We start from the raw sequence: 26,799 nt of genomic DNA on the forward strand, positions 1-26,799 counted from the left end.
TTATCCTCCACTAATGGATCATGAGCAGCAAGAGTGCAGAGATGAAAGAAAAAGTTATTTCCTATTTCAAGTAAATTTTATGAATTGGCTAACCCTTAGTAAACCAAAGATGGGAAATCTGACTCTTTGTCATAACCCACATTGATCAGCACTGTTGTAACCATATGTATTTAGCTATTTTTATCTAACACCTGGCAGCAACTTTTGTATCACTACTGAAACCATCAATGGAACTATTAAGAAGGAGGACGCATTTAATAACCCCTGCAGTTCTCATCGCAGCAGGGCTAAGCCTAACAGGGATGTTCTTACCATCAGCACTGAATTTCAGTGCTTTTTATTACATTGGCCGTGTTTCATTAGAATTCAGCCTTCTTCAGGCTTCTTACAAAACATATACTTTGTACTTTGCAGACTCTGTTGGCTGTCAGGGGCGAACTTGTGTGGCCAGAAGACCAAATGACAGTGTTCACAGAAGAGAGGGAAAAGTCAATTTAACTTTAAAATATAAGCACTTACTGAGGCTAGAGATGAAATAATGGAGGCAGGCTCGTCTGCCTAGTGTGACAGTGGGATCTGAAAGCAGAATAAGACAGAGAGGAAAAACAGGGTAAGCAGCTGGAGTGAAATGCCATGTTTGTTAGGCAGGAAATCAATAATCTTTGATGGTCAAGTCTTATATAAACCTTTATTCTGGGCCTGCTATGTTTGGAAATTACAACAAAAGAAACAAAAGCTAGTTACTTGGAAAAATCCAACCTCAGGTTGTTTACTAAGCTGAAGGAGTGCCTGGAATCGCTCTTCTGTAGAGGAAAAACAAGTGAAAAGGATTTTGCTGCTGAAGGCTGAATATGTACTCCTCTGGGAACAGAAAACACATGGATTTGATCACACCTCTTTCTCCTGCTTCCAGATATCCGTGCTTGCCTAAAGAACTGCACTCTCTCTGGGATAGCTCAGAAAACCAACATGGTCATTAACTTTTCCAAAGATAGCAGTGGAGAAGCAGCAGCTGAGGCAATGCAGTGACTCAATATGTGACCCTCTGGAGTCCCTGGTGCATCTTAGAAGGTCATTTCAGGAGATACATTCTGGTGGGACCAGTGGGAAGTGGACCCTAGGGAGCAGCTGGACTGGAGGATGATGTGTTCCAACCTGAGTGCTCAGATTGCAGCACTGCCAATCCCAGATGTTCACAAACCATGAGGAAAGTCTGAGAAAGGCCTGAGATTGAGTAAAAACTTAAAATTGAGATTTTAAAAAGAAAATAAGTTTAGGGTGTGGTTTATTGCCTTCAGGTTTCTTAGCCTTTAGGGTGCACTTGAGTCATGTTTTTAAGTTTCTCTTTGCTACCATGAGGTCTAGGAAACTTACTTAAAACCGTAAGCCAAGATTCTCACCTAATCATTTGGTTGTGGGAGCTGAAAAATACAAAATTATGAGAGGTGCAGCACTGACTGGTGGGGCCAGGCATATGGCAAGTAGTTGGGAAAGGCCTCTTGGAGAGGGAGGGCAGGCAGCCTGTGAATGGGGTGCAGCAAAGAGGCCCGTGAAGTCAGTGGGGAGAAGTGTTGAGAGGCAGGTAGGAGAAGAGGATCAGCACTTGAAGAAAGTGAAGTTGGACATATCAGGAGATGGGAAAATGTTTCCTGCAATAATCTCCATCAGTTAACCCCTACGAGTCCTTGGTGGAACAAAATGAACTGTTTATCAGGTAAATTTGCTTTCCCACAGAGACTGAGATGATTTCATTGATTTACAGAGAGAACATGCCAAAATAAGTATGTCAGCAGGCCAAGGAAAGTGATACTGCCCCTCTACTTAGCCCTTGTGAGGCTGCATCTGGAGTGCTATGTCCGGTTCTGGGCTCCTCAGTACGAGATACATGGAACCCCTGGAGTGAGTCCAACAGAGGGCTAAAAAAATGATTAAGGGACTGGAGCATCACTCTTATGAGGAAAGGCTGAGGAATTTGGGCCCATTCAGCCTCGGGAAGAGATGACTGAGAGGGGACCTCTTCGATGTTTATACATATCTGAAGGGAATGTGCCAAGAGGATGAAGCCAGGCTCTTCTCAGTGATGCCAAGTAATAGGACAAGAGGCAATGGGCAGAAAGTTCCACCTGAATATGAGGAAGAACTTCTTTACTGTGCGGGTGACCACACACTGGAACAGATTGCCCAGAGAGGTTGTGGAGTCTCCCTCACTGGAGATATTCAAGAACTGTCTGTACACAAACCTGTGCAATGTGCTCTAGGCTGACCCTGCTTGAGCAGAGAGGTTCAACTAGATGACCCACAGTGGTCCCTTCCAACCTTACCCATTCTGGGATTCTGTGGTTCTGTAATTGTTACTCAGAGAAGTGGATGCTTGGTCTGAGCAGAGTGAACTGAGGATGATGAGTGGCAAGTCCATATTAAAACTAACTGATAAAAAGATAATCTGTGGCAGCCCTAACTTAGCTTTTCAGCATAGTAGTAGAGTAAAAATCTTTAGAGCCTGCAGAAAGCCAAAGAGCAACTGGACTGAAAAGATGAAACAGTCTTAAGGCCATGAACATTTACATTTTACAATTTCCATCTTTAAAAAATCAAGTTGAGACAGGAGTGGATGAGAGTGTTGAGAGCTGTGAAAGGCCTTAGCTTTGAATTAGCCTTCCTTTAGCTGTGAGGTGCTTCCAAATGCAGTGCAGAAGTGTAGATAAGACTGCCTCACAGTTCAAACACAGGGTGAAGATGTAAAAATTGCAGTTGTCCTCTCAACTCAGCCACCAACGGTGGGATGAGTGTGCTCAGTGTGATCGATTTTATAGGTGAATGTAGGGAGCTATGTATGCAGACCTTAATAATTCCTCCATGTCCTTCACTGTGAAGCAAAGAAGTGGCACAAAACACTCTATGATGTGTTTTACTCACAGTTCAGCAATGCCTCCCCTCAGAAAACCCTCAGCTGAATGCAGAAATTGCATTGCATTTCTGCATGCTCTGTGGAGTCTTTGCCCAACCCAGTGTTAGGCATGTAACTTAAAGGACTGGTCTCTGTCAAGCAGAAAAAATAAATTCTTGCAGGTGGTGAATGAGAGCGCAGCCTTCTGTGTCCTCTTGCAGTGCTGGTGGCACAAGTGCACTAGCTGGACCCTCAGCTGCACACATCTGTGTGTGCAAATACCCCTTTTCTCTGTCCAGAAGCATCCTTGGATGACTCACGATATTCAAGGATGGAAGTTCTGTTCTGTCTTAGACATTAGAAAAAAATTGCTCTCAAGAAAAAAAAAAGGAAAAAAAAAGAAAAAAGGAAATAAAGTTTTGTTCATTTTCTTTTTGCCACACAAATACATACTCCATTGGATGATGGTTTTATTATGCTTACTGCTGTACTGAGCAAACTCCTTGCTGCACGGAGAGCTAGTTGGTGTTTTGGGTTGACTAGCTCATACTTAACCATGTCTTCAAAGACTCTGCAGTGATGCTGCATACTGAAAAAAAAATGTGCAGATTAGGCACTTTTGAAAATCCCATTTGAAGGATCAGTTCAATACATTTTGTTAAGAAACTTGAACTAAAATAGAACCATGAAATCAAAGCCTAGCTAGCATTAATATTCCACGAAAGTAAAAGTGGAGCATTACGGACATCAAATCAAAATCAAGTCAACAAATTGACTGCAGCACTGGATCAAAATGAAACCAAATTGCCAACTTGATGAAAACCCACAGTGTTTATGATCTCTGAGGATCTATGAAAGCACGTCTGTTTAGCTAGAAATTTCAAAAAGCACATTTTTCCAGAGCCAGACAGAAACATAGGACCGAGCTGGGTTATTCAATGGTGAAACCACTATTTCAGAGCCAATTATCTAGCTTCCTTCTTTGGATCCTCTTCCTCAGTAATGAGTAAATCCTAATCCCACCTCCTGAGTGCCATCATATATAGCACAGTCTCAGAAAAGAACACTCCTGATAAGCAGAAGTTTGTCAGAAGTTATTTACCAGAAATTGCAGATGACAATTTCAGGTCTTTTAGGATCAAACAGAGGCCCCAGAAAATATATTAAAGAGCAATTTTATGCAGTGTTATATATAACTTCTAAGCCTCAGGAACTTTCCTTCCCTCCTCTTCTCTTTTTCAGAGACATTTGTGCACATCTGGAAATATAAAGCTACATTTAAACACTAGGAAACTGAATAGTATAAAAAGACCTGGGTGTCTACTACCTAACAAAATAGGAAAAGAAAAAAAGATGACTAAGACAAAGGAATGTAACTGCTTCTTTAACTCTCTTACTCCTTCACACTTGCAGAAGAGAGGTAAGGACTACAGCTGAGGAGTGAAATGGCAGCGGTCACAACTCTCTTTGAGATTAAGGCTTTCCTGGTTTTGGGAAAGACTTGTGGAATACTGATGCTGCTGGTTGGTGCCATAATTCCAAATAGAAAGACTCTTGGAATACTAATGCTCCTGGTTGGTTCCATAATTCCAAATAGCTAGAGATTTTAGAGAGTCTGAAATTTCAGTACTTTTCCAGCAATACAGGTTGCTGTCCTGAAGTTAAAACTTGTTTGAATTTTCAGATGTCCCTCAGTCAGATTTGCAGTGTTTTCCTCAAAGGATGAGCTTGCAATTTGGTACAACAGGGCTCGAATGTACTCTTACACAGCAACTATAGTAAAAAAAAAGCTGTTTAAATCACAAGAATATTGCACTTTGAATGCCACAGAAATAGATACCTTAATAGACTCAAATGCATCATTCAGATGAATACATAACACTAAGTAATGGGAGCACATCTTACTGCTTTTGAGGGAGCTGTTACTATTTTTGGTGAGGCAGAGGTCCCAAGATGACACCATGCCATTATTCTATGGAGTGTTCAACACTTAAAAGAGTTTTTTTTAAAGAAGCTGTTTGGGAAAAATAAACTCCAGAACAACTTGGCAACGTGCGGTGTCAAGACTGTCAGCAAAATAAAGAATAAAAATGTACTGTGCATCTCATCAACTCAGCTGCATTTCAGAAGTTCTTGCTTTCTGTTTTGGAAATGAACTATAAGTCAGTTTCTCAGCAGGAATCTTTGTCTTCATATGCTTTATACAACAATATGTATCAATATAAAATTTGCCGCCAAATCTTACATTTTATATGCAGTCTACATATAAGCTATTTTTTCCAAACTATTTTAATCCTATATTTTCATACTATCATTTTTGAACTTGTTATCATTGTTGATCCTCTTGATTTTGATTGCCAGAGTCATTGCTATACGTTAAAATTCCAAAGAGATCAACGCATGACCTAAAGGGCAGTATAGTTCCTGCTGGAAAGCTGGTGATTTGATATCAGCTGTGCCCAATTTTGAAATGCAAAATTTTGTTGGAGTTTGTTTTTTTTTTTTTTTTTTGCTATGTTTTTCCTATTGTTTGGTATGGTAGACCACGTTGTGTCAACACTGTGGAAAAAATTGTGCAACTCCAGTTCTCACCCTTCTTATAGGGTATGCACACAGACTTTCTTCTCCCTTTGAACAAGCTACTACACCATGGTTTTTGTCTGTGTAACTGGGGTAGCAATACACATTTTATCTCATAAGAATTACTGCTTTTATATTTGAGATTTAAGGCATTGTGTATTTCCCATTTTATTAAGGACAAAATAAATGTTTAGATTTTCAGGTTTTTTTTCCAGTGGACATATAAATGTATATACACACACACACACACACATATATATATATTTTTTTTTTCAGAACTGTGCAGAACAACAGAGAGAGGGTGACTGGAGAATTGAAAGGAGAATTTTTGCCTAAACAAGAGTAGCTGAAGGAAAAAACCTTTGGATCAGTAATTTTTATTCTGATAAAGTTCCTTCAGAGTTAGTAAATTGTGAGGTTTACTTTTTTGACTGATGTTTTAAGTGAAATCTCAGGATTAAAATCAGTCAGTAAAAGAGAAACCTGCCTTTGTGAATCTTTAATTATGAAAAATTATATCAACCTTTTCACTTCCACATTGAAACTCTTAAACTGAGATTACAATTGAATGTAATTTAGAATGCACTGTAATATTAAGAAATCTTAAATATAAAATCATCTCCAAATCAGAAATCCCACAATCTGGAATTGTTTTGAGGGCAAAAGGACAAAAATCTGAGATTTTTGGAAGTCTAGGATTGCATCCAACTCCAGAACTCCATTTTTTTATTTTAATAAAACTTGGAAAATAGAGTTGATCTCTTGCTTTGTAGATATCAGCTGAAAAAAAACCCACCAAAAACCAAATCACAAAACTGTGCCCAGATTGAGTCTGCAAGTTAGAAACATGATGCCGTTATTTCTCCTGCACAAAGTTTTGCATAGGAAATTGCAGTTATGTATAAAATACTAGTTCAAAAATAGTTTTCCATAAGGGAACATACCTAAGCATAAATACAGAGGAGCGAGTTAAATTGGAACTTTCAGGTCAGCTTTTTTGGACTGAATTTCCTCTCTGGTAGAGAGAGGCAGCTAAAATGAATGATAAAGTGACTGGGTAAAAGCTCTTTTCCCAGTCTGTGATCCCAGCTATCACAAACTAAAAAAATGTGTTCATATTTATAAGCCATCAGAGCTTTTCCCTAAAAATACCATTATATTAGGTATTTTTTAATAAACACATAATCACTATAATTGGTACCTCTAATGAATGCAAAGGCTAATTCCAGTGCTTTCTTCCTATCAGAAAATATTTCCTGCCATTTTAATAGCAGAATTCAGTGGGCATTTACATCAGGTAATGCTAGTGACAAATTCCACTTTGGCTGCAGTGAGGACTGGGACCAATTTTTCTTATGTTTAAGACTTGTCTTTTTATCCCATTCAGTGTAAGGAGCAGAGATGAGCTTTCTTTTTGATGAGAGAGTTGTGAGTCTCTCCCAGAATGAAACCTCGGGTCCGGATGTCTCTTGCCTCCCTGTACCCCCACCTGTGTAGCTATTGCTCACCTCCTGCTTCTGATCAGAAAAATGGTGCTTTCAGTAGCTATTCCAGTTTTAAAATATTTCCTTAAGAGAGTTCTATACTACAGATTCACAAACACTTCTTTAGTTTGGAAGAAGGATGTCAATCAGCAGCACTACCACTTTATGAACTGCTCCTATTTCCAAAATCACCTCTGTTGTTACAGTCCAACAAACTACTGAAAGAGTTCAAAAAATTGCTGGCTGCAGGGGCTAATTCAGCTCCTTTTTGAGGTGCTTCGTTCTTTTCTCCTGCCATGATTACTGTCCTATTTTTTTCCCTGGTGGTTGTTAAATCACTAACTAATTATGTATTATCAAAGCTGCACATAACAGTGGAGTTTGTCTCCTGTTTGATGTATATAAAAACAAGCCGAGTGAGTGAGTCAGTCAGGGTACAGATGGCTGTACCGCTCCACCTGGTGCCTGTGTTAGCACTTATTCATGCCTTCCCTTTGTTCTTCTGGGCTCCTTTTACTTTTTACTGCACAGCTAGAATAGGTACTGACTGCTGCATTATGTGTCCTTTAATGTTTTTTTTATTATTACTATGGGAGAACAAAAACTCTCATAAAAGGTATGTTTTCTTTCTGGGAAAATTTCTCAGTAATGCAGTAGCTCCTGTGTTGGGGAACTTGAACCTTAAAGGACGTGACAAAGATTACTAGATGCCCACTTAGTTTCTCTGGTAGTTACTCAGGCAGTTATTTGGAAGAAATGAAAAATCCCTGAGCCTTCTTCCATGCTGATACGAGTTCAACAGTCTGCAAATATCAACATAGAAATTTACATGCTTATCCCTTGAGAAGTCTGTGCACATATGGTATTCTTTTTCAAATTATTTAATTAAAGCTCAAAAAACATGTGAAATCTGGAATGCTCACTTCCAAGAACACCTACCACATTAAATCAAACTCCCCAGGTTGACACATGGAGGCGTTTTCTAAAACGTAATTTAATTTTCCCTTCTGTATTCTTCACCCCCCTCCCTCCCCCAATTCCCTCACCTTAAGGAACAGTGAGAGACCTACATTCTCTTTGGCAATTTACTCAATTGCACAAGTGAACCTGGTCACAGATGAACTCATGCAATGCTGAAATGTGGAGGTTGCTACCTTACATGTTAACTCTTTTTTTTTATATAGAGGTATAAGTAAGGGTTTTTATTGTCTGCAGAGTCTTGTTCATGTTGATCAGTAGAAATTCTAAACTTTCAGGTCTCAAATGTAACCCAACAACATTCCTTCTTCTATATTTGTTTAATACTTGGCAGTTGAGGAAATATATAGCAAGGAAAGACGGAGATTACCCACTTTGAGGTAGGAGGTTGGGAATTACCTCCTATATTCAGCTGCCACTGCTTGGAAAGAGATACTGTGCTTGGCAAAGCACACTGCCTGTAATTATTAAGCCTGTCAGTTTGATTTCTGCTTTGAACAAATTGGAAAAAAAGGACGAATTCAAAGGAAAAGCTCCAACCCTTGCTAAAGAGATCATAACTATTTTTCAGACCATATGCTGTTTCATTTGGCAAGATGTTTACCTTGGTACCTGAGAACATGAGGAACAAATCCTGGATTTTTGCTAGACTGTACTCAAAGGAGCATACAATGGCATGTGGAGCCATTTCTGGCTATGAACACCCACAGCCTTCTGCGAGAAGGTTGTTCAACCAAACTGCTGGTCAGAGAGGATCAATATTTTTCAGCTCCAGCATTTATAACTTGGTGTTTTTTAATAGAGAAAAAATGGCACTGTGTAGCCATATCTGCTCTCTTGCCAAAGCTGCTCCAAATGTTCATATGGACATGCCCAACCTACCTTGAAACAGCCCACAGCCAAGGCCTTGCCAAGCATTTGACTTCCCAAGCAGTTGCAGAACTTGCTGCCGTGGCTGCCTGCCTTGCAGTGCTGGAAATAGGTACCTGAAAATTGCCTCCTTTATGGTACACGTAAGCTTTTGTCACGAGCAGTAACAAAAGCTCTAACTACATATGTAGGGTTATACTGATAAGTACAAGAAAAAGCGAATTATTGAAAACTCCCATTTCCACAGGATGATTCATTTGCCCCGTCTTGCTTCCCTCCCAAAGTGTCCCTCTGGAAAACATGCATCTAATTGTAGCTTGTCAAATTACCGGGGAAATTCAGATAGCTTAGGCAATCAGCAGAAGTTTCATTTTGATTACTTCTTGTGCAAGTTTTGTACAGAAATGATGCTCTGAAGACTCATTTTAGGGAGAACACTGTTATATTGATGTAGGTGGCAATTTCCCTCTGATACAGTAACTTTTGGGTTCAGTGAGGACAGCACCATGTCTGCCTCTTCCAGCAGTGAAAGCTGATGCCTCTTAAAATGTAGGACCCTTAAAACAGGAATGTGAGAACTAAATGATCACCTTGAGTTATAGACAGTGCTAATTGCAGAAGTGAAGGAATCATTATAAGCTGTAAATAGAGGTTTCTGCTACTTCTTTCTATGTGCTGTAGCCAGATGGACATATTTGGTTGGGGGACCCGGCAGTGAAAAATGCTGAGAGTGAAAAACATCTGAAAGTGACAGCCCAGGGAAAAATAGGCTTGAACTTGCATGGATAGTTCTTGGATTATTTTCATGTGAATGGCAGAATGAAATAATTTGTGATTTTAGATAATGTATGAAGCAATTACCAGAAATATGGTATTTTGGCCCAAGGAAATTCATGTTCAGGCAATAATTTCAAATGTTTTAAATTCTACACTTCTGTACTAGGTGACACAAAATCCTTTTTTGGTAATGGTTATATCACTAAGTCTGTCCTTGCATGCCCTTCCTTGTTAGCTGTTCAAGCATTAAAAAGATTTATTAACCTTGTCTTAGTTTTAGTAGCCTCTTTTTTCTGCTTTTTTAGTTTGCAGTATTTGACATGCAAAATGTTATGTTTTTTTAAACCAAGTGCTCCAAGTAGGAAACTACTGCATTGAAGAATAAATAGGCAACTTTAGCTCTGCTCACTTGGACCTGGGAAAGGCTGTACAGTTACAGAAATCCCAGCATTTATATTCCTGGTTAGCCTAGTCCAGCCAGTAACAGTGAAGATGACAATATTAGATATTCCAGAGGTATAAGCAAGATATTTCAAGATGAACAGTACAGAACTAAGTATAATGTGTTAATTTGTATTTTTAATTACTTTTAAACCTATCCAATGACTTTATGAAAATTTGGCAATCTAAATCAATAAATATACTTTCACCAAATCTTGAAAGAAGTTCTAGTCCACAGGACTAGTATCTTTTTTCCTTTATTGTATGGAAAAAGGATGTATTGAATTACTTTCTCTCAAAGTCCTTTATATACCGACTGCATATCATCTCTTATTCATTTTTCTCTTTAAATCTTTACAGTATGTCTTCTTATGGATAATATTCCAGTTTCTTTATCCTTTCAAAGTATATTTTCAGAATCCTTCCTATATGTACTTTTTTTTTTTTAATAACATAAGAAATACAGCATTCCATATAGAACACTGCAAAGAAATAGAATAAAAGTGTCAGTATTTTTGCTCATTCTTTGTGCTCTCTGCATTTTGCATCCTTTTGTATCTTCTGGGTTACACAGGTGACTCCCAGATCTTTTTTTTTCTGCATAGTGCTACTTAATTTATGTGCATAATATTTGAGGAAACTAGAATCAAAATGAATCCAGAGCAGAAATTGAAATCCAAGGAAGAAATAAACTGAGCTGCAATAAATGACCAGAGAAAATAAATAAGAGATCAGCCAACAAACCCCAGGTCTCTCTATTATTTATACCTCCTGGAATAAAAATAAATTGGCTTTGAGGAGACATGCATCAAATTTTTTAGCTGGTGTAAATCTTTGAGGCATTACGTCCATTGGGAGTGGGAGACCTGTGCAGTGACGTGTGCTGGAAGCAGCCATTTCATCAGTTTTTCCATCTGGGCACAGTCTGAAGAATGACACACCTGCAAAAGAGAAGCAAGCTGCAGTTTCCCAGTTTGCAGGGAGAGGAAAGTCAGGGGTGGCCTTCACCTCTGCCAGTTTTTTACATGACTGGACGTGGCAGTGGCCTCTAGCAGCTGGTGGCAAGATGCCAATGGGGAGCCTGGCTGGCTTGGGCTCTCCTTCTCTACCACCATAGGCAGCTTTGGCACACACCCAAATGTAGCTTAGGTACAATTGCAATGTTTACTCTTGAGGGGAGTTAGTGACAATTCCCATGCCTGATGTTGTGGAGGTCTAATCAGTGCCTGAGAAGAGCACAGCCGTGGGCTGTGTCCCCCCCACCATCATACCAGTGGTCACGGCTGTGGGCTCCTTACCTTGGGGCATGGGTGGACCATGCCCACAGCTGTGGTCCAGTGCATTTTGGTATATGTCTGCATCATAGGGCACTCCTGAGGTACCTACCCAGAGAGTGAGCCTGTAAGTGTAACCTTTCAACAGTGTCTGAAGTGCTTCCCTCCCTGGAAGTGTGGGCAACCCCACACCCTGTGGTGTGCCTGGTAGTCCCTACTTTGCACAGTTCTGTGTTAATGAACTGTGGAGCACACTGTTATCTGGACTGCTCCTGCAGCTGGCCTTCATCAGGAAAGAAACTTGGTTTGGGGTAAAAAATGTGAGGCCACATTTCAGTCTCAGCATCAGAGAAATGCAGTGAGCTCACAGGCAGGAAACACAGGGGGAACTTCTGCAGAGCATCCCACAGGGCCTGGTGCTTTCCTGCTGCCTTGGGAGAGCATGTCAGGGTGTTGGGGGAGCTCCAGCAGTGCCAGGCCTTCTTTCCCTGTACTGTTTGGGACAAGGCTGGCCCTGTGGCGTGTAGGAGAAGCTCTGGTCCCTGAGGCAGGTAGTTCCCTTCAGCCAAGAGGGGTAGGTACAACACACTCCTGCTGTCCCTGCAGCACATAGGAAAAGAAATTTGGGAAATCACACATAGCATCTTAGCATATCCTGAGCTGGAAGGGACTCACAAGGATCATCGAGTCCAACTCCTGGCCCTGAACAGAACAACCCCAAGAATCACACCACATGTCTGAGAACATTGTCTGAGCACTTCTAGAACTCTGACAGGTTTGGTGCCATGACCACTTCCCTGGGGAGCCTGTTTCAGTGCCCAGCCATCCTCTGGGTGAAGAACCTCTTCCTAATATCTAACTTAAATCTCCCCTGACACAGCTTCATGCCATTCCCTTGGGTCCTATCATTGGTCACCAGAGAGAAGAAATCAGTACCTGTCCCACCATTTCCCCTTGTGAGCAAGCTGTAGAACATGATGAGGTCTCCCCCCAGTCTCCTCTTCTCTAGACTGGATAAACCAAGCAACCTCAGCCACTCCTTATACACCTTCTCCTCTAGGCTCTTCACCATCTTTGTTGCCTTCCTTTGGATGCTCTCTAATAGTTTAATATCCTTCTTATATTGTGGCGCCAAAACTGCGCACAATATTCAAGGTGAGGCCAAGAGCAGAGCAGGTGGCGATGCTTTGCCTGATGGTCCCCAGGACAAAGTTGGCCCTCCTGGCTGCCAGGGCACTGCTGACTCATATTCAACTTGCCATTGACCAGAATTCTCAGGTCCCTTTCTGTGGGGTTGCTCTCCAACCTCTTGTTTCCTGCTCCGTACATACATCCAGGGTTGTCCTGTAAGACACTAAGGATGCTCCTCTTACCCCAAATGGGACACTAATATGCACTATAACAATACATGCTATAATACAGCTGTCTGCCTCAAGTGTATGTGGCATGCCTGGGTAGATGTTATTTTGTTATGACCTGACATCCTCTGTAAATTTCTTTGGATAAGAGAATCGTGGAGCCATTCTCCCAGCTACGGACGAGAAAAGAGCTTAAAATATGTGCAAATATTGCTTAAGTGCTGTAGATGTGTTAATGTGCTTTTTTTACCTCCCAGGAGTGATGTAGCATGACAGGGTGGGGATGTGATCAGTCACTGGTGTTACTGTTAGCTTTACAATAATGATCTTTTGATATTTGCTCTTAAACTCTGTCACATATTTTTGTTCCATCTTCAACAGGTGTTAATCTCTTTGCAGAAACAGCTGAGCACTTAACTTTGCTCAGCTGTTTCTAATCAGAGCCAAAGGCAGTCCTGAAGCAATTGTAGTATTTCTCTTTTTAAATTGTCTATGCATATTTAAAAGGAAATACTGCACTTCTGTGAGCCCCGAATAAAAGCGCATCTTCCCCTGCCTCCATAATACCTGCCTAGAATAATGCAGAACCAGCTGGAGGCTGGTTGCTCAGTTTTGCTTTTTCAGTACACACTGAAACATCCAGGGGATAGACAAAAAAGAGAGGAAGAGCCAGCAAGTGAGCCTGCCCTTCATTCTGAATTACTGCAGGGACCCAGTGCTCTGCAAGGGGGATGGATGGGCAAAGTCCCTGCAGGATAGGATCATCCACACAGTGGTGGTGGAGGCATGCACAAAGCAGGCAGCATCACTAGCTGTAATAACTGGAGGTTAACATACAGCAAAACATCTCTAATATCCTTGAAAACTAGTTACCTGGAGAGCAAAGAATATATTGCATATCTGCCACAGAAACACACTGCAAGCAGAAGCTTATATGATGTCTGTGCTCTGCTGAGCTTGCAACTGACTTCAGGGGTGCCACTGTCTCCTCTCCCTGACTGATGGGTTCATCAAAGAGAAGATCCCTGTGGGACCCTTCTGGAGTGGCCTTTTGGGATTTGGTCACAAGACGAATTTTTATCAGGCTGTACCAAATGTTTATTGTCAGTATATTTTGAGTTTTGGCTCTCGGTGTAACTAACAACTAGTATTTTTTGTAAGTCCCATCAGACTTTCAGGTCCACCATGGTTGAAATTAACTGACTCACCATACAAAATCTGTGCATTTGAGCACCATGTTGTTGCAACAACAACACTGCCAGGCTCTACTAGAGGGTTATTTGACTATCTGTAAACATCAAATTGTTTTACAGAGGAAATTCCAGAACATAAATCCAGGAAATTCCCAGTAAATATCAAATCTGGAAGAAATCCAAACACATATTGATATTGAAGTTCACATACCTGAGAAATGTTATTAATTTAGTTTGCAAAGCAGAGCATGCTGGTAAGTCAATTAGGCATTCACTTCCATTATCAGGAAGCATCCCTATGGAAAAATACTTGGAGCAAGTTTACCTCACTGAAACAGTTTGTGGTTCTGTGGTAACCCAAATCCTCATTTCTGTCTCTCTCTCTGCAGCTGCTCTGTCCTTGCCATCTGAAATGCCTTCATTGCTTTCCTTAATTGTTTTAACCCAGAGCCAGTCTTGGTGGTTGCAGAGTCCTGGAGCTGTCCACAAGGAACTGGGAAGAAGGAGGAGGCAGTGACCAGGGTGCAGGAGGTCTTCTGGCACTGCTGGATCACTGCCTGTCCTGAGGCTGAGGGGAATTTCCCTGTTATTCCCTCTTACCAGGTGTCCTACATATAACAAGTTACATCCAGGAAATCACAATAGTAAAATTTGTTGTATTTGTGTTGCTTCTCAGTGTGGCAGTAGTCCCTCAGGGTGTGTGAAGACAGAGTGACTTACAGCAGCCCTGAAAATGTCCTAATGGGTACAACTATTTCTCCACATTTGGTTTTTTTAATACCAAATAGATATGAATATAGTCAAAGCCTCCATTTTAAAAAATTTTTATTTGACATATTTTAGAAGTATCTCTATAATATCTCTATTTTAAATTGTGTTTCAAATCTGCGGTATTATTGAAGAAGTGTATTTCAATTTTTATGACATTCTGTGACACAGGCAAAATCATGTGCCAGGCCTATCTGTTGTTGTTTCTTGTGAAGTGCAAGAAGGGGGCAGGGGGAGTAGAATACCATCAGAAAGCTCTGAGAGGCAAGCTAGGTGTCATGACAAAAAATCTAGTAAATCTTACAATTAGAGTAGCAAATGTGGTGGGCTGTGCTAGAAGGGTTGCTCAAGAGTTAGGGAATCAGTGCATTTGATATCAATAGTGAAGGAGAGTGAGCTGATGCAGAACAAACTTGTAGTTTGCTGCAAAATGACAGGCTCTGTGTGGCCGTGTGGGAATTACAGACCTTTGGTCAGGGCTTGTTTGCCCTTGACTGTGAAACCTGCCCTCTTCTACTCTCCATGCATCCTCATTTACTCATGAGGATCCTGCTTACTAAGTCATTAAGTAAGGTCTTGAAGGTGCAGGGAGAGAAAGAAAATTGTAAGCTATTGACAAATGCAGGAAATAAAGAAGCACAACTGGGAAAGCATTAAAGAAGTAAACATTATTTGCTTGTTTTCTTCTTTCAAAATTAAACTGCCCAGTCTAATATTTTGCTTTATCACTTTGTAGATATTAAGCAAATAAGCAAGAAATGACAATGTGCCTCTCCAATCAAGACTTTTTCAGCACTATTAAAACTAAAGTTACTTCTCATCAAGTGCCTGAAGAAACGTTGCTCACTGTATACTGTGAGAAAGAGAATTTTCCAATTCCTATTTCTGCTCAGATGTTGTACTTGCATATGCTACACAAAGAAATTAAAATTGAAGATGGAGAACACATAGGATTACTTTTCTACAATAGGCAGACCACTGGACAAATCAATATCTGAGTTTCTATTTGCTTTTTCCTACTCCCTAGATCAAATAAAGCTATTAATTGGTGTTATATTCGTGGTGCTGTTGCCCTTTGCAAAATATACTCATTAAAAATGCTTCTTGGTTCAAATGGTTCTTCATAAATCGTTCTCAACCACAGTTTACAAATGAGATAGAGTGTTAAGAAAAAATACATAATGTCCAAGAGGCAATCAGAAAACAATAAATAGAAAGAGATTTATCTGCAGAGCACATGTAGCACAGTAACATTATTATACTTCAAGCCTAAAGAATAAAATGAAGAAAATCATTAGGTACCTATTAGGATTACCCAGAGCAGCTCTAGAGAGTTGGATGCCTTATTAAAAAAAAAGCAACATTATAAAATCACACCAAATTTCCTGCCTCAGACTGAAGTTCGTCATGGGCTTTATTGCACACCAGCTCTTTGTGCTAGAGAGTGCTGGTCATGCAACACCTCAAAAATGGGGCTGGGGTCCTGAAATCTGTTTCTTTACTGCTTGAGCAGCTGTCTCAGGATGGCCAGGCACAATGAAATGCTATGCATAATTATTTTATCCATGGCTGAATGATAGCCAGCTTTGCTGGAAAGCCAACAGCTGTTTAATGGTGTATAGTCACATGCTGTACCAGTCTATTGATGGAAGGGATAAATACATAATACAGCTGATGTTTTAGGTCATAGTTAAGTATCTCAGTTTGGAAATAATTCAGGACAAAGAATGCATCATGATGGGTTCAATTTTATTATTGAGCTCTTGGTAGCATCAGGGATGCCCAGATGATGCCCTTCACCCAGGTGGTGCCTGAGGAGTGTAATATCTCAGAGTGATACTGTGCTGAGTACTTGGCACAGGGCTGTTTAACAGCTGTGACACTCCTCTGAGTATCCTTTTGAGACTCAAACGCTTCATACATAATGTTTGAGAGGCTCTGTCTGTATTCTTAGGAAGGCTCCTTGCTCCATGTTTTCAAGGTAAAATATGTGTTCCCCCAATCTGGTCAGTGCTTGGTTCTACTGAGGACACGAGGATCAAGGTAATTTAATGTTTATTAAACATTACCCAGTTGGTCTTCCCAGCTGGTGGAGACATCTGCAGTGACCACAGCCCTGGAAGGGATGTGGTGAGTCACATCTACAGTCTTTGTGCAGGCTGGTCTCTGTGAAGGACCCCAGAGGGGAGAGGGGCTGAACCTCTCCCCCAGATGCACCTTCTCCCAGAGGGAGGATGGAGATGATGAGTAGGGCTGTCTGTCGACCCATGGCTGCCATGGCTGCGGGCCTGGATGCTCCCCTGTCCCCTGAGCAATGGCCCAGTGCTGGGGACAGATGCTTGCATGCCCTGCAGCCCAACATGGAGCTTAGGATGGCAGCTACCTCTTTGGAGGCCTATTTTGTCCTCATAATACCATTTTTTGCCTTTGCTAAATTCAGTGTTGTATTCATTCATACGTCAAATCCTAGTCTTATAAATAGTAGCATAAATCAAGTACAGGTAAAGCCACAGTCCTCTCTCCAAGAACTTCTTCAGCTTATGGCAGCTGGTGTCAAATGCTGCTGTCCGCCTCTTTTCCTTCTCCTGGTCTTGCACTTGATTGTCAAAGTAAAGTATAGAAGGTCCAGCCAGGTGTTGAACCCTTTTAGCAATGCAATGGATCCTACTTCTAATAAAACTTTGTCAGCAGAGCCTAAAGGAAGGAAAAACCTGACTTCTGTCTCTTCTTTTTTATTGCTACCTGTCCTATCTCGAATTTCCTCCCAAGGCCTAGTGGTTTTTGATTGTACTCCTGTCCTTCTGTGCCAGAGTGCTGCCTTCTAGGAAGGAGACTAGTTTGCTAGAATCTGTAAACTTGTTTCATTGACGAGGTGCAATGAGCAGCCCCAGTTGGTGGTTCATGCTGTCAGACAGGGTGGAGTCCTTAACCTGACAAAGGAGTAGGGCAAAAGTAGGCTGCTTGAAGCTTATTAATTGACCTTCAACAAAAGAATCTTTCAGAATCCAAAAAACCTCTACTATTTGTAGAGTAAGAACCATACACCAAGAAAGTAATCAAAAGTCACCTTTCAAAGTCACCATGGAACTGTGTGTAGTACCTTGTAATACAGAGAGAGACTGTGTTTCTCATAAATTAGTTTTTATATTGGAACTATGAAACATGTTATATTAAAGCAACTTTAATGCTAATCTAAAATCCAGACTCATCTGTTCTCAGGAATATCTTTGAAAAATAATGGCATCTTGATAATCCCCCTTATGTTTACCATCAGCTAAGACTGTTATATCAGAGTTCTATCAGTGTGAATAGAATGTCTTTCCTTCAAGAGAAAGGATTTCAAAACTGTGATTGGTGGTTCAATGTGACAAACAATGGGGAAAAAAATCTTCAGCACTGTGATTAAAGAAAAAAAATCACAGCATTAAAAGAATAAGCTATTCTCCAAGGAAAAATGTTAGGACAAACGAACAAATAGCCCTTATTTTGCAAAAGGAACATTAGAGGTCTTTCGGTGTTTTAATTACTTGTCAAGAATACTTCAAAATAATTTAGCCTCTCTCATAGTATTCTGTCATGTGGGGTACTTTCTAGCTCTGTACTCCTGGTCTAGGATCCTGTTTGAGAGGAAATGTTAAAATACAGGTTGTGTTTATCAGCAAACAAAATTAAGAAATTTTTCACCTGAGTAATGAATTTACTAAAAAGAATTGAACAAGAAAATGTAGGACACAGCAAATGTGCATGCTGCTGTAGAGCTTTATGTCAATTGAAGTATTGGTCTGCTTTTAATTGGATGCTGTATTTCTATGATCTCTTGCAGACAGATCTTGTGTTGAGATTGTACTCCTTTACATTAGCATAAAAATGAATGACTTTTGATCGCTTTGGTGCAGTGTACAGAAATATTTTCACAAAACCCAGGATCTAGTCATTGAATCACAGTAGCAAATAATTAGAAATGGAAATGCTCTTCTGGGTTATTCAATTCTCTCCTCTTAAAATGCAAATATATATCCAGTGATACATATTTTCTTTTTGTGAAGTTTACTCTTGAATCATGTTTCATGGCCATTTCATCATTTTCCTGTGCATATCATCCCACAGATTCAACTATTAAGTGCTTCACTTATGTCTCATTAATCCTAGTTTCATCTCTTTACTGTATCCTTGTTATCATGTTCTCTAAGAATTAAGGAGAGCTGTGGTAAAATCTGTTTGCATGAAATGACATTTAGATTTCTCCAAAACTGCAAATGTAACATTTTTGAGGTGCAAATATGTTTTGCTAACCTTTCATGTTTATTCATATTTGATTTTTTTCATTTCTGATCAGGACACGAATCTGAAATAAAAAATAAATGAAGAAAATTATTCTTATGGTATTTGGGGAAAGAAAGAAAATTAGCATCTCATAAAACTTCCCATTCTGTCTAGGTACATTTTGAGAACCAGAAGGAAAATTAATTAATTTTGCGTTCTTCTGAATACCCATGGAATTATCCCAATAAGTGTTTCATTTGGTGGGCTGTTTCCCATATGGTGGACATTAAATATGACCTATTCTTTAGAAAAAGCCTGAAAAGTAGAAATAAGAAATATACATCATTAATCACAGACATTAAGAGTAATCAAAATAAACTTTATCCTCTAAGTTTGGAGATTTTCATTTGACATAGCATTCTTGGAGCATAAAGATCTACTAATAGTCCTGGGTACAGTTAAGGGCGTAAGCTAGAAAATTACTGGTGTAGTTGGTGGTTTAGTCAAGTATTTTAATGATTTCTCTATGTAAAATAGCTGTAGCCCTAATAAGTCTAAATAAGTTACCTTAATAGGTGAGGGTCACTGTGCCATGGCTTGGGAAGTCACTGAGGTGGAACTGGCACAGGAGTCACCACCTGGATCTGAGAGGAAGTTCAGAAGCACCTTGCCATGGATATCTGGTCCTGTGGAACTCAGGAAGATTTTATGGCTGCTCACCAAACCACACGATGAGTAAGAGTCAGTAGAAGCAAGTGTCTGCCCTGGAAGAGGATTGCCCATGGAGAACAAAAGAGGACTGTTGCTGGCTGCTTCATACACATTATGAAAAATATGACTTTATTTAGAGATCCCACAGCTCTTCTGTAGGCAAAACAGCTGTTCATTTCAGGTCTGAGTAGCAACTCCAAATTCAGGTCCTGTCTCTGAATTATTCATCAATGGTAGCTTTATTTCTCCAGCTCCCTGGGAATATTTTTTGATCCTGGAAACAAGGGATTTGATATGCCAGAGTCCTACCTAGCCCTCAGTGCAGAGGGCTGCCTTTCATCTCCTCTTGTCCTGAATGCAGCAGCTCACCAAGGAACTGTTGGGACACCAATTCTTGTCCTTTTGTCCAGCCACACTTGATAATGAATCAGATAAAATTTAATGGAGATGATAATTGCTTTTTCTAGTCACTGTATTTTTCTTTTTAATTTCATTGTTGGCTAATGATCTGTCTATTCTTTCATCTTGCATGTCTGCAGGGCTGAAGAATAGCTCCTCAAATTGCTCCCAGGTGAATACATCAGCAAGTGGCTACTTCTTAGGCATTTTATGATACTCCATAACTAATTAAATCTATTTCAGGAGATGTAAATCAGGAACAATTTTTCTTATCAAGTACTTTACAACTGCATATCTGAAAACTTTCTACAAACAGAAGGGAATACCTTTATTCCTTTATGAGCACTTATGAAGCTTCTTTTTTATGATTTCATTTGTACCTCAGGTGTGTGCCTTGTAGGCCAGATGGACATTGCTGTTCTTGGCCTTGCTTACAGTCTTTATCCATGTTTTGGACACTTCTGGGCTATGGACAGTCTCTGCAGGAAACATAGGTTGCCATTATTATATATCATTTACAGCTGGGGACTCAGAGCTATTGCATGACACAGAAAATCTGCTGGACAGCTTGGAGTCCTGACTCAGGCTGAGCTTGACCATGACAGCTTTACTTTTTGGTCTGAGCCTTGTACAGGCATAGAAAACATATAAAGCCATAATAATTCACAGATGAAGAGCAATACTTTTGCATTTAGACAAAATGGACTTATATTTGCAGGTTTTAGGGGGACAAAGTGCTCTCCAGTACTGGTTTTGACCGTTTTTCATAAAGAAAACTGGTTGTTATAAGCTACTACTTTCTTTTTTCAGGGTTGTCCTGCCTGAGCGCAGGGAAATGGCAAACTGAAAACAACACATGACAGAAAAGTGTTCAGAGATGGCAAACCAGACTACAGAAGTTCTGGAAAATCAGAAAAGGGGTTTTGGAAATTTCTGGAGAACAAATAGACCCTACATGCTTTTGTAGGGTCAATCCAGTGGTGCTTCATTATTTAAAAGGAAGGCAGATCTCATATCTTGAGAAAATTATTCCTACCTTTCCTGTTTCCTGTCTTCCCTGTCTTTTAATGAACAAGATGCCATGCCACTCATTCATCATCTAGAGTACCTCAGTAAGGTAGCATATCCCCATGTGGCATTTACAAAATCTGGAAGGTTTATATAAATGTTGAAAAGCCAAAGTTTTCCAAATTGGTTTTAGCCCACTGTCTCAACATGCAGCTGCCTGTCTTCCATACAGTATTTGGCATTCATGTGCAGATACAGTCCCGTTTTGAAAATTGATCACTTCAAGTACGGGCACCTAAATGAACGTACCCATGAGATGATGAATGCTTTTGTATGTTTGCAGCAGCACAGTGGGGGGCTGCTTTCTTTTCCTGGTCAATCTTCTGAAGATAGAGAAGCAGAATGCAAATTATTTCTTACATATTTTTGTATTTTTATGTCCAAAAAAGTATTTGTTTGAGAATTTACTTTGATAATGAACTATGAACAAAATTTTCTGGCCATCACAAATTGAGGAAGCTTGGGATATGAGAGGTGGAGAGACTAGACAATGGCAGCCTGATTAGGGAACATAAAGGGCTGATGTTAAACATGGAAAATTTCCTTTGCCCTCTAACTTAGCCAAGGGGAACCTTGTTCATTAGTATTTGCAATGTAGCAAGTCCATTATGCAAATAGCTTATATGGGTTTATTGCTGTTTTCTTCCAATTCCTTCTGCTCTCCCAGTATATAAGCACAAGGTTGAAAGTCCTGGAGTTATCAAAACTATAATTTGTTTTAAATCCTTTTCTGTGGGGAAAAGTAATTTTCTTTCTTCTCAGATTAATTATGCCATTTAACATCCCCTTATTTCTGACAGTGCAAATCTTAGGGGAATCATGCTGAAGAGTGGATCAATGAGATGAGAAGTCAGCAAGGGCAACACCATGTTGGGCCTTCTCCGTTGATCCCTAAATGAGGATTATTATTTCAGCAGAATCGCCCCAAATGAAGATATTAGTGCTAAGGGTGAAGAAGGGTTTTAATTATGAAACTGTCCAGGAATACAATGAGGGAACAGTTTAAGTGGAGATGACTGTGAAGAGTTGGTAACTTTTCCTCAGAAGATGCAGAAAACAGAAGAGAGGATCCTGTATTTTTATTAAAGCCTATCCAGTAGGCCATGAGTGTCAAGGAGGGAAGAAAGGGTGGAGCTTCAGACTTCTGGAGTAAGAAGGAAAAAAACCAGTGAAAGAGAGACCATGAGTGGGCGGAAAGATGGATTCAGCTACATCAGAGGCCATCTTGCTGAGGTCCCTCAGGAAGCAAATCTGGGTAAAAGGAGCTGAAATGAATTGGTTATTGCTGACAGAAACGGTATGAAGAGCACAGCTGAAAATCGTCCCTGTATTAGGATTGTGAGGAAGGGTAGCTAGAGACCCACTGGCTGAATCACAGCCATTCACTTACCCAAGCCCAAGAAGGATTTGTACAGAAATTGGAAATTAGGATTACTTACTGAGTATAAAAAGTTATTACAGACAAAATAAGAAGCCTCTATTATATGGTCTGAAGGTTACAAAAATGGCTTTGAAAATGAGCAAAAATAGCATGTGTATAAACCACACCAGAAGGAAAAAAAGATTGTACTTGCCTCACCCTGTCAGTTGATTGCTCCCCTTCTGTTGCTCTGGAATATTTACTGAACTTATTTACCTTCTCACATCCCTGCCCTTTTTTAAAAAAAGGAATATTTCCTGTCATATTACTATATTAGTTTGGGAGCAATGGGACAGACTTTGGTACAATGAAGAGGAAAAGAGAATGCAGAAATGAAAAAAAACAGTGAGAAAACCCAGATTTCTTAATTTAAACTCCCCGAGGAAGCTGAGTTATTTAAATTAAGAACCACTTGCAAAAGGAGGGTTTCTTTATAACGTACCTTCTGTGAGGGTGAAATGTGCAATGTTGACCTCTTGTAAAATTTCCAAATTCCCCAGACCAAATCAAGCATCTACCATGCAGACATATTTGAATAGCTTAAAACTCCCTGCTGTAGCAAAAGCTTGGAGCAAACAAAGCCCCCATTTAAATGTGCTCCTGAGGTAAACACGTGAGAGAAAGGATGGGAAAAGGTGTGTTACAAGAGACTTTTGTAGCACCATTGACCATTGAGCAAACATTAGTTTCTTAGTCACATTGCCCAACCACCTGAGTGGCCAGTCCCATCACCTGGCCTGTAAAGGTAATTCAATTGAGTCTGAGTTTAATCTTTACAAAAAGCAGCTCTTGGTCTTCCCACCTGTTATCTGTGACCTCCTTTGTAGTTTTCATCTACTCTCTAGTTACCTTACTTTCGCTCAACCCTCTGTTGCACCCTTTTCTCTCCTGACTTGTCATTGTCCCTTCCTCACTATAACGACTGTCTCCGTGGCATGCCTGCTTATCTCATTGTCTTTGAGTTGCCTGGATTGGTCTCTCCTAGATGCCTCTTTTCTTAGAATCATATATTTTCTTCTCTCATCTTTCACCTTAGGTACAGCTTACTCTAAATAGGTAATAAGCAGGTAAAGTTCAGTAGTAAAAGTTCACATCCTGCAAAGGGAGGATTGATTCTTTCCTGGTATGGCTATGCAATCAGCATTTAAGCTCCAGTTAGTGGCAGAGTTTCAGCTGGTTCCTTATGTCTGTCATTGTTCAGTAACAAGGCAGGTTCTGAACCTCAGGCACGTACTTTTATTTGAAGTCTATGTGGAATCTTACATCCTAGACATTAATGATGATTAAAAAATCTTTCCTGCTAGCTCCATTACCAGGCCATTTGTTTTTTTTTCTGTGTTCTGAGTGGAATGTGCACTCTATGGAATTTTTAGTAATTTCTTAGTGGTTGTGTAAAGTATTCTATTTATGCCATTTATTTTAAAAATTTGGGGACTGAGAAAATATTTTAAACTATTGTCACATCAGCGACAATGAAACTGAAGCAGAACCTGTGATCAGCGGTCTTTACCCTGTTTTGTTGTGCTGGTTTTTATTTTAACAAGTGAATAGAAAAATGCCTGCAAGTGCAAGCTGAATGTTACAATGGAACCCTCCTTTCTTAAGCTTTCAGAGCTTCTGATTATGTCTCTGTAGCAGTACATGTTAAAACCCTGTCATTTATTTCTTGATCACTGTTCAACCTACTTGAGGAGTGGAAGAAAAATCTCATCAGATGAGTCACACACTCTGAAAACATAACAGTAGTTTGAGTTAGGGCAAAAACTTCTTTTAAATGAACCCTTGCCTGCTCCTTCTAACACCTCATTGCTTGCTCATTGTTAGATGTCTGCATGCATGTGAATGTATGTATGTGTATTTAAATAAAGCACAGAGAATTTGTGGAGACCTGCATTCTGTCATACATTCATTTACACAAATACGATGGTGGTATCCTTATAGCAGCCCTTCAGTACCTAAAAGGTGTATACAAGAAAGCCAGAGGGGGAATTTTTGCAGGGGCATGTAGTGATAGGACAAGAAGAATGGTTTCAAACTGAGAGTAGGTTTAGATTAGATATTAGGAAGAAATTCTTTACTGTTAGGGTAGTGAGGCACTGGAACAGGTTGCCAGAGAAGCTATGGATGCCTGGAAGTGTTCAAGGCCAGGCTGGATAGGGCTCTGAATAACCTGGTCTAGTGGAAGGTGTCCCTACCTCTGGCAAGGGGGGTTGGAGCTCGATGATCTTTAAGGTCCCTCCCAGCCCAAACCATTCTGTGACACCGTGATGATACTATTCACATCATTCTTGGCTGCGATAATAAAGCTGTCTGAAAAAAAACTAGAGGGGAGAAAAGTGAACTGTGAGAATGCTACCTGATGACCCACTGGCCACCTGATTGCTGTTCTTGGCTAAAATCAGAAGCTGTTGTTTCACTTGTTAGGGGCTACATACCAGGAGGTTGCCACAAAATGGAAGCAAGCCCAGACCCAGGCACGAAAAGGTAATTAGGAAGTGGATGGAAAACTTTAATAATGGAAATTGAAACTGCTGCAAAACCCAGGTTCTCAAGAGACTGTCTTGCAACATTTTTACGTTATTATAAGTTTGAGGAATAAAAACAATTCAAAGTAAAACAAATACAAATTTAGTAATTTACAGCGTTATTTCAGTTCATGCTTGTGTTATAATGACATGACTGTTGCTTGAAAGACCGTTGTCACATGACTTCTTACAACACATATATTCCTCTGGAAATGTTTAATGAAGTTATGAAACTCTTTTAAAATATATATTTAAAGGGAAAATTAGTACAGTCAGTTTGGATTTCTATTCCTGATCTTTTTTTTTTTTTTTTTCATTTTATACATTCTTTTATTCCTTCTTGAAATATCTTTGGATATTGATCAGAGTATATTTTCTTGTTTTGTCTAAGCCTTTATCAATATTAAAGAAACAAATGACCTGCACACTGCTCTAATAATAAGAAGAGTAAACTGCTCCATCTCAGGCAGGGCCCCGGTTGTCTCACCAGTGCCCTCCATCAGATGAAAGAACATAGTTTACATTAGGCAGGCAGTGCAGGTGAGGGAAATTGCAGAAACTCTGCATTGCAACTGATGCTCCTACCTCAAAGCCTTGTGGCTCACTACTAGGCCATTTAGCACTCAGGATGGCAAAAACCTGCCAAAATCTCTGGGATTGATGGCAAAATCACACCTTGCAATAATCTCATTTTCCTGCCTTACTTGGTCTTGCTCTAAAACTGTTACTCTTCCTTAAATGTATCTCCAGTGTATCTTTTTTCTCACTCTCGTACAGCAATCAGATATATTTTCTCTATGCCTCACATGGTCTAATGGATTCTACTTTTTGTGCCTGTCCCCATTGTCTCCCCTTTTACCTCTTGACTGCTTCCTACTTTCCTCTGCCCTACTGATGGTGGGACAGGGTGCTTTTGGCAGCATCTCTGTGCTGTCTCCTCATGTAATAACCCATTCCCCAATGCCTCTAACTTCCAGCACCTCTATTAACCTTTCCTGACAAGGTTGACTTCCTGTACCTATCCTCCATGAAATGCCTCTTATGGAGGGAAGGGATGGGGACATTTATTTCTCTCTGCTGTCAAACCTGTTGCTACCTCTCTGAGACCTTGGAGATTGAAAAGGCAGAATCATCCCTGTCCTCTATGGGGTCACTGTCTCTCCCTCATATTCTTCCAGTTTATACATGATCTTTATTCCTTAGATCCTCCAAACATTAAAGTGATTTGCAGTTTTTCTTGGGACATCCCAGGATATTTTCCTAAGACTGGAAATATTAAAGCTTTGGCATAAAACTTATTGAAGACCCCAAGGAATTCCTTCTGTTCTTTGAAAGCACTCAAGATCTAGCCCCACATTTTCCAAATATTTGGGATTAAGTTGTTTGCAGTGCTATGCTGTATCCTCTGGAATGCATGTCTTCAAAAATGTGGCCCATACTGTTTATGATAGAGAAAAAAGTCTAATGAAAGGAGTTTCAGTCAGGTTTGTGTGCAATGGGGAATTGCTACCAGATTTTTTGGAAGTCAGCCTAGAGTGAAGATAATTTCCACATTTTTGTTAATTGTCTTTGCCTTTTCTACACACTTTGCTAATTTCTTAGGCATGTTTTTTTCCCCCCAGCATTCATAATTTACTCAAAACTTGGTCAAATGACAATAATTGCATGGGCAATTTAACCACATTATTTTTCATGAAATTAGAATTTACTGTCTAGCCTAATGCTGTGGTAAGAGAAAAAAGACATATTTGAGCATCCTGTTAGTAATGGCTAAATTAATTTCAGCTCAGCTGCAGAAACATT

General features: G+C 40.0%; 1 long non-coding RNA gene across 1 annotated transcript; it reads left to right on the plus strand.

The window, feature by feature from the left end:
- LOC135411255 (uncharacterized) lies at positions 1-15,724 on the plus strand. The gene is made up of 3 exons (XR_010429063.1): positions 1-4,307; positions 5,744-14,445; positions 15,347-15,724. It is a non-coding gene; the product is annotated as an uncharacterized LOC135411255 (long non-coding RNA).
- The last annotated feature ends 11,075 nt before the right edge of the window (positions 15,725-26,799 follow it).

The sequence above is a fragment of the Pseudopipra pipra genome, chromosome 3 (assembly GCF_036250125.1).
Source record: "Pseudopipra pipra isolate bDixPip1 chromosome 3, bDixPip1.hap1, whole genome shotgun sequence".
In the NCBI taxonomy this organism is placed as follows: Eukaryota; Metazoa; Chordata; class Aves; order Passeriformes; family Pipridae; genus Pseudopipra; species Pseudopipra pipra.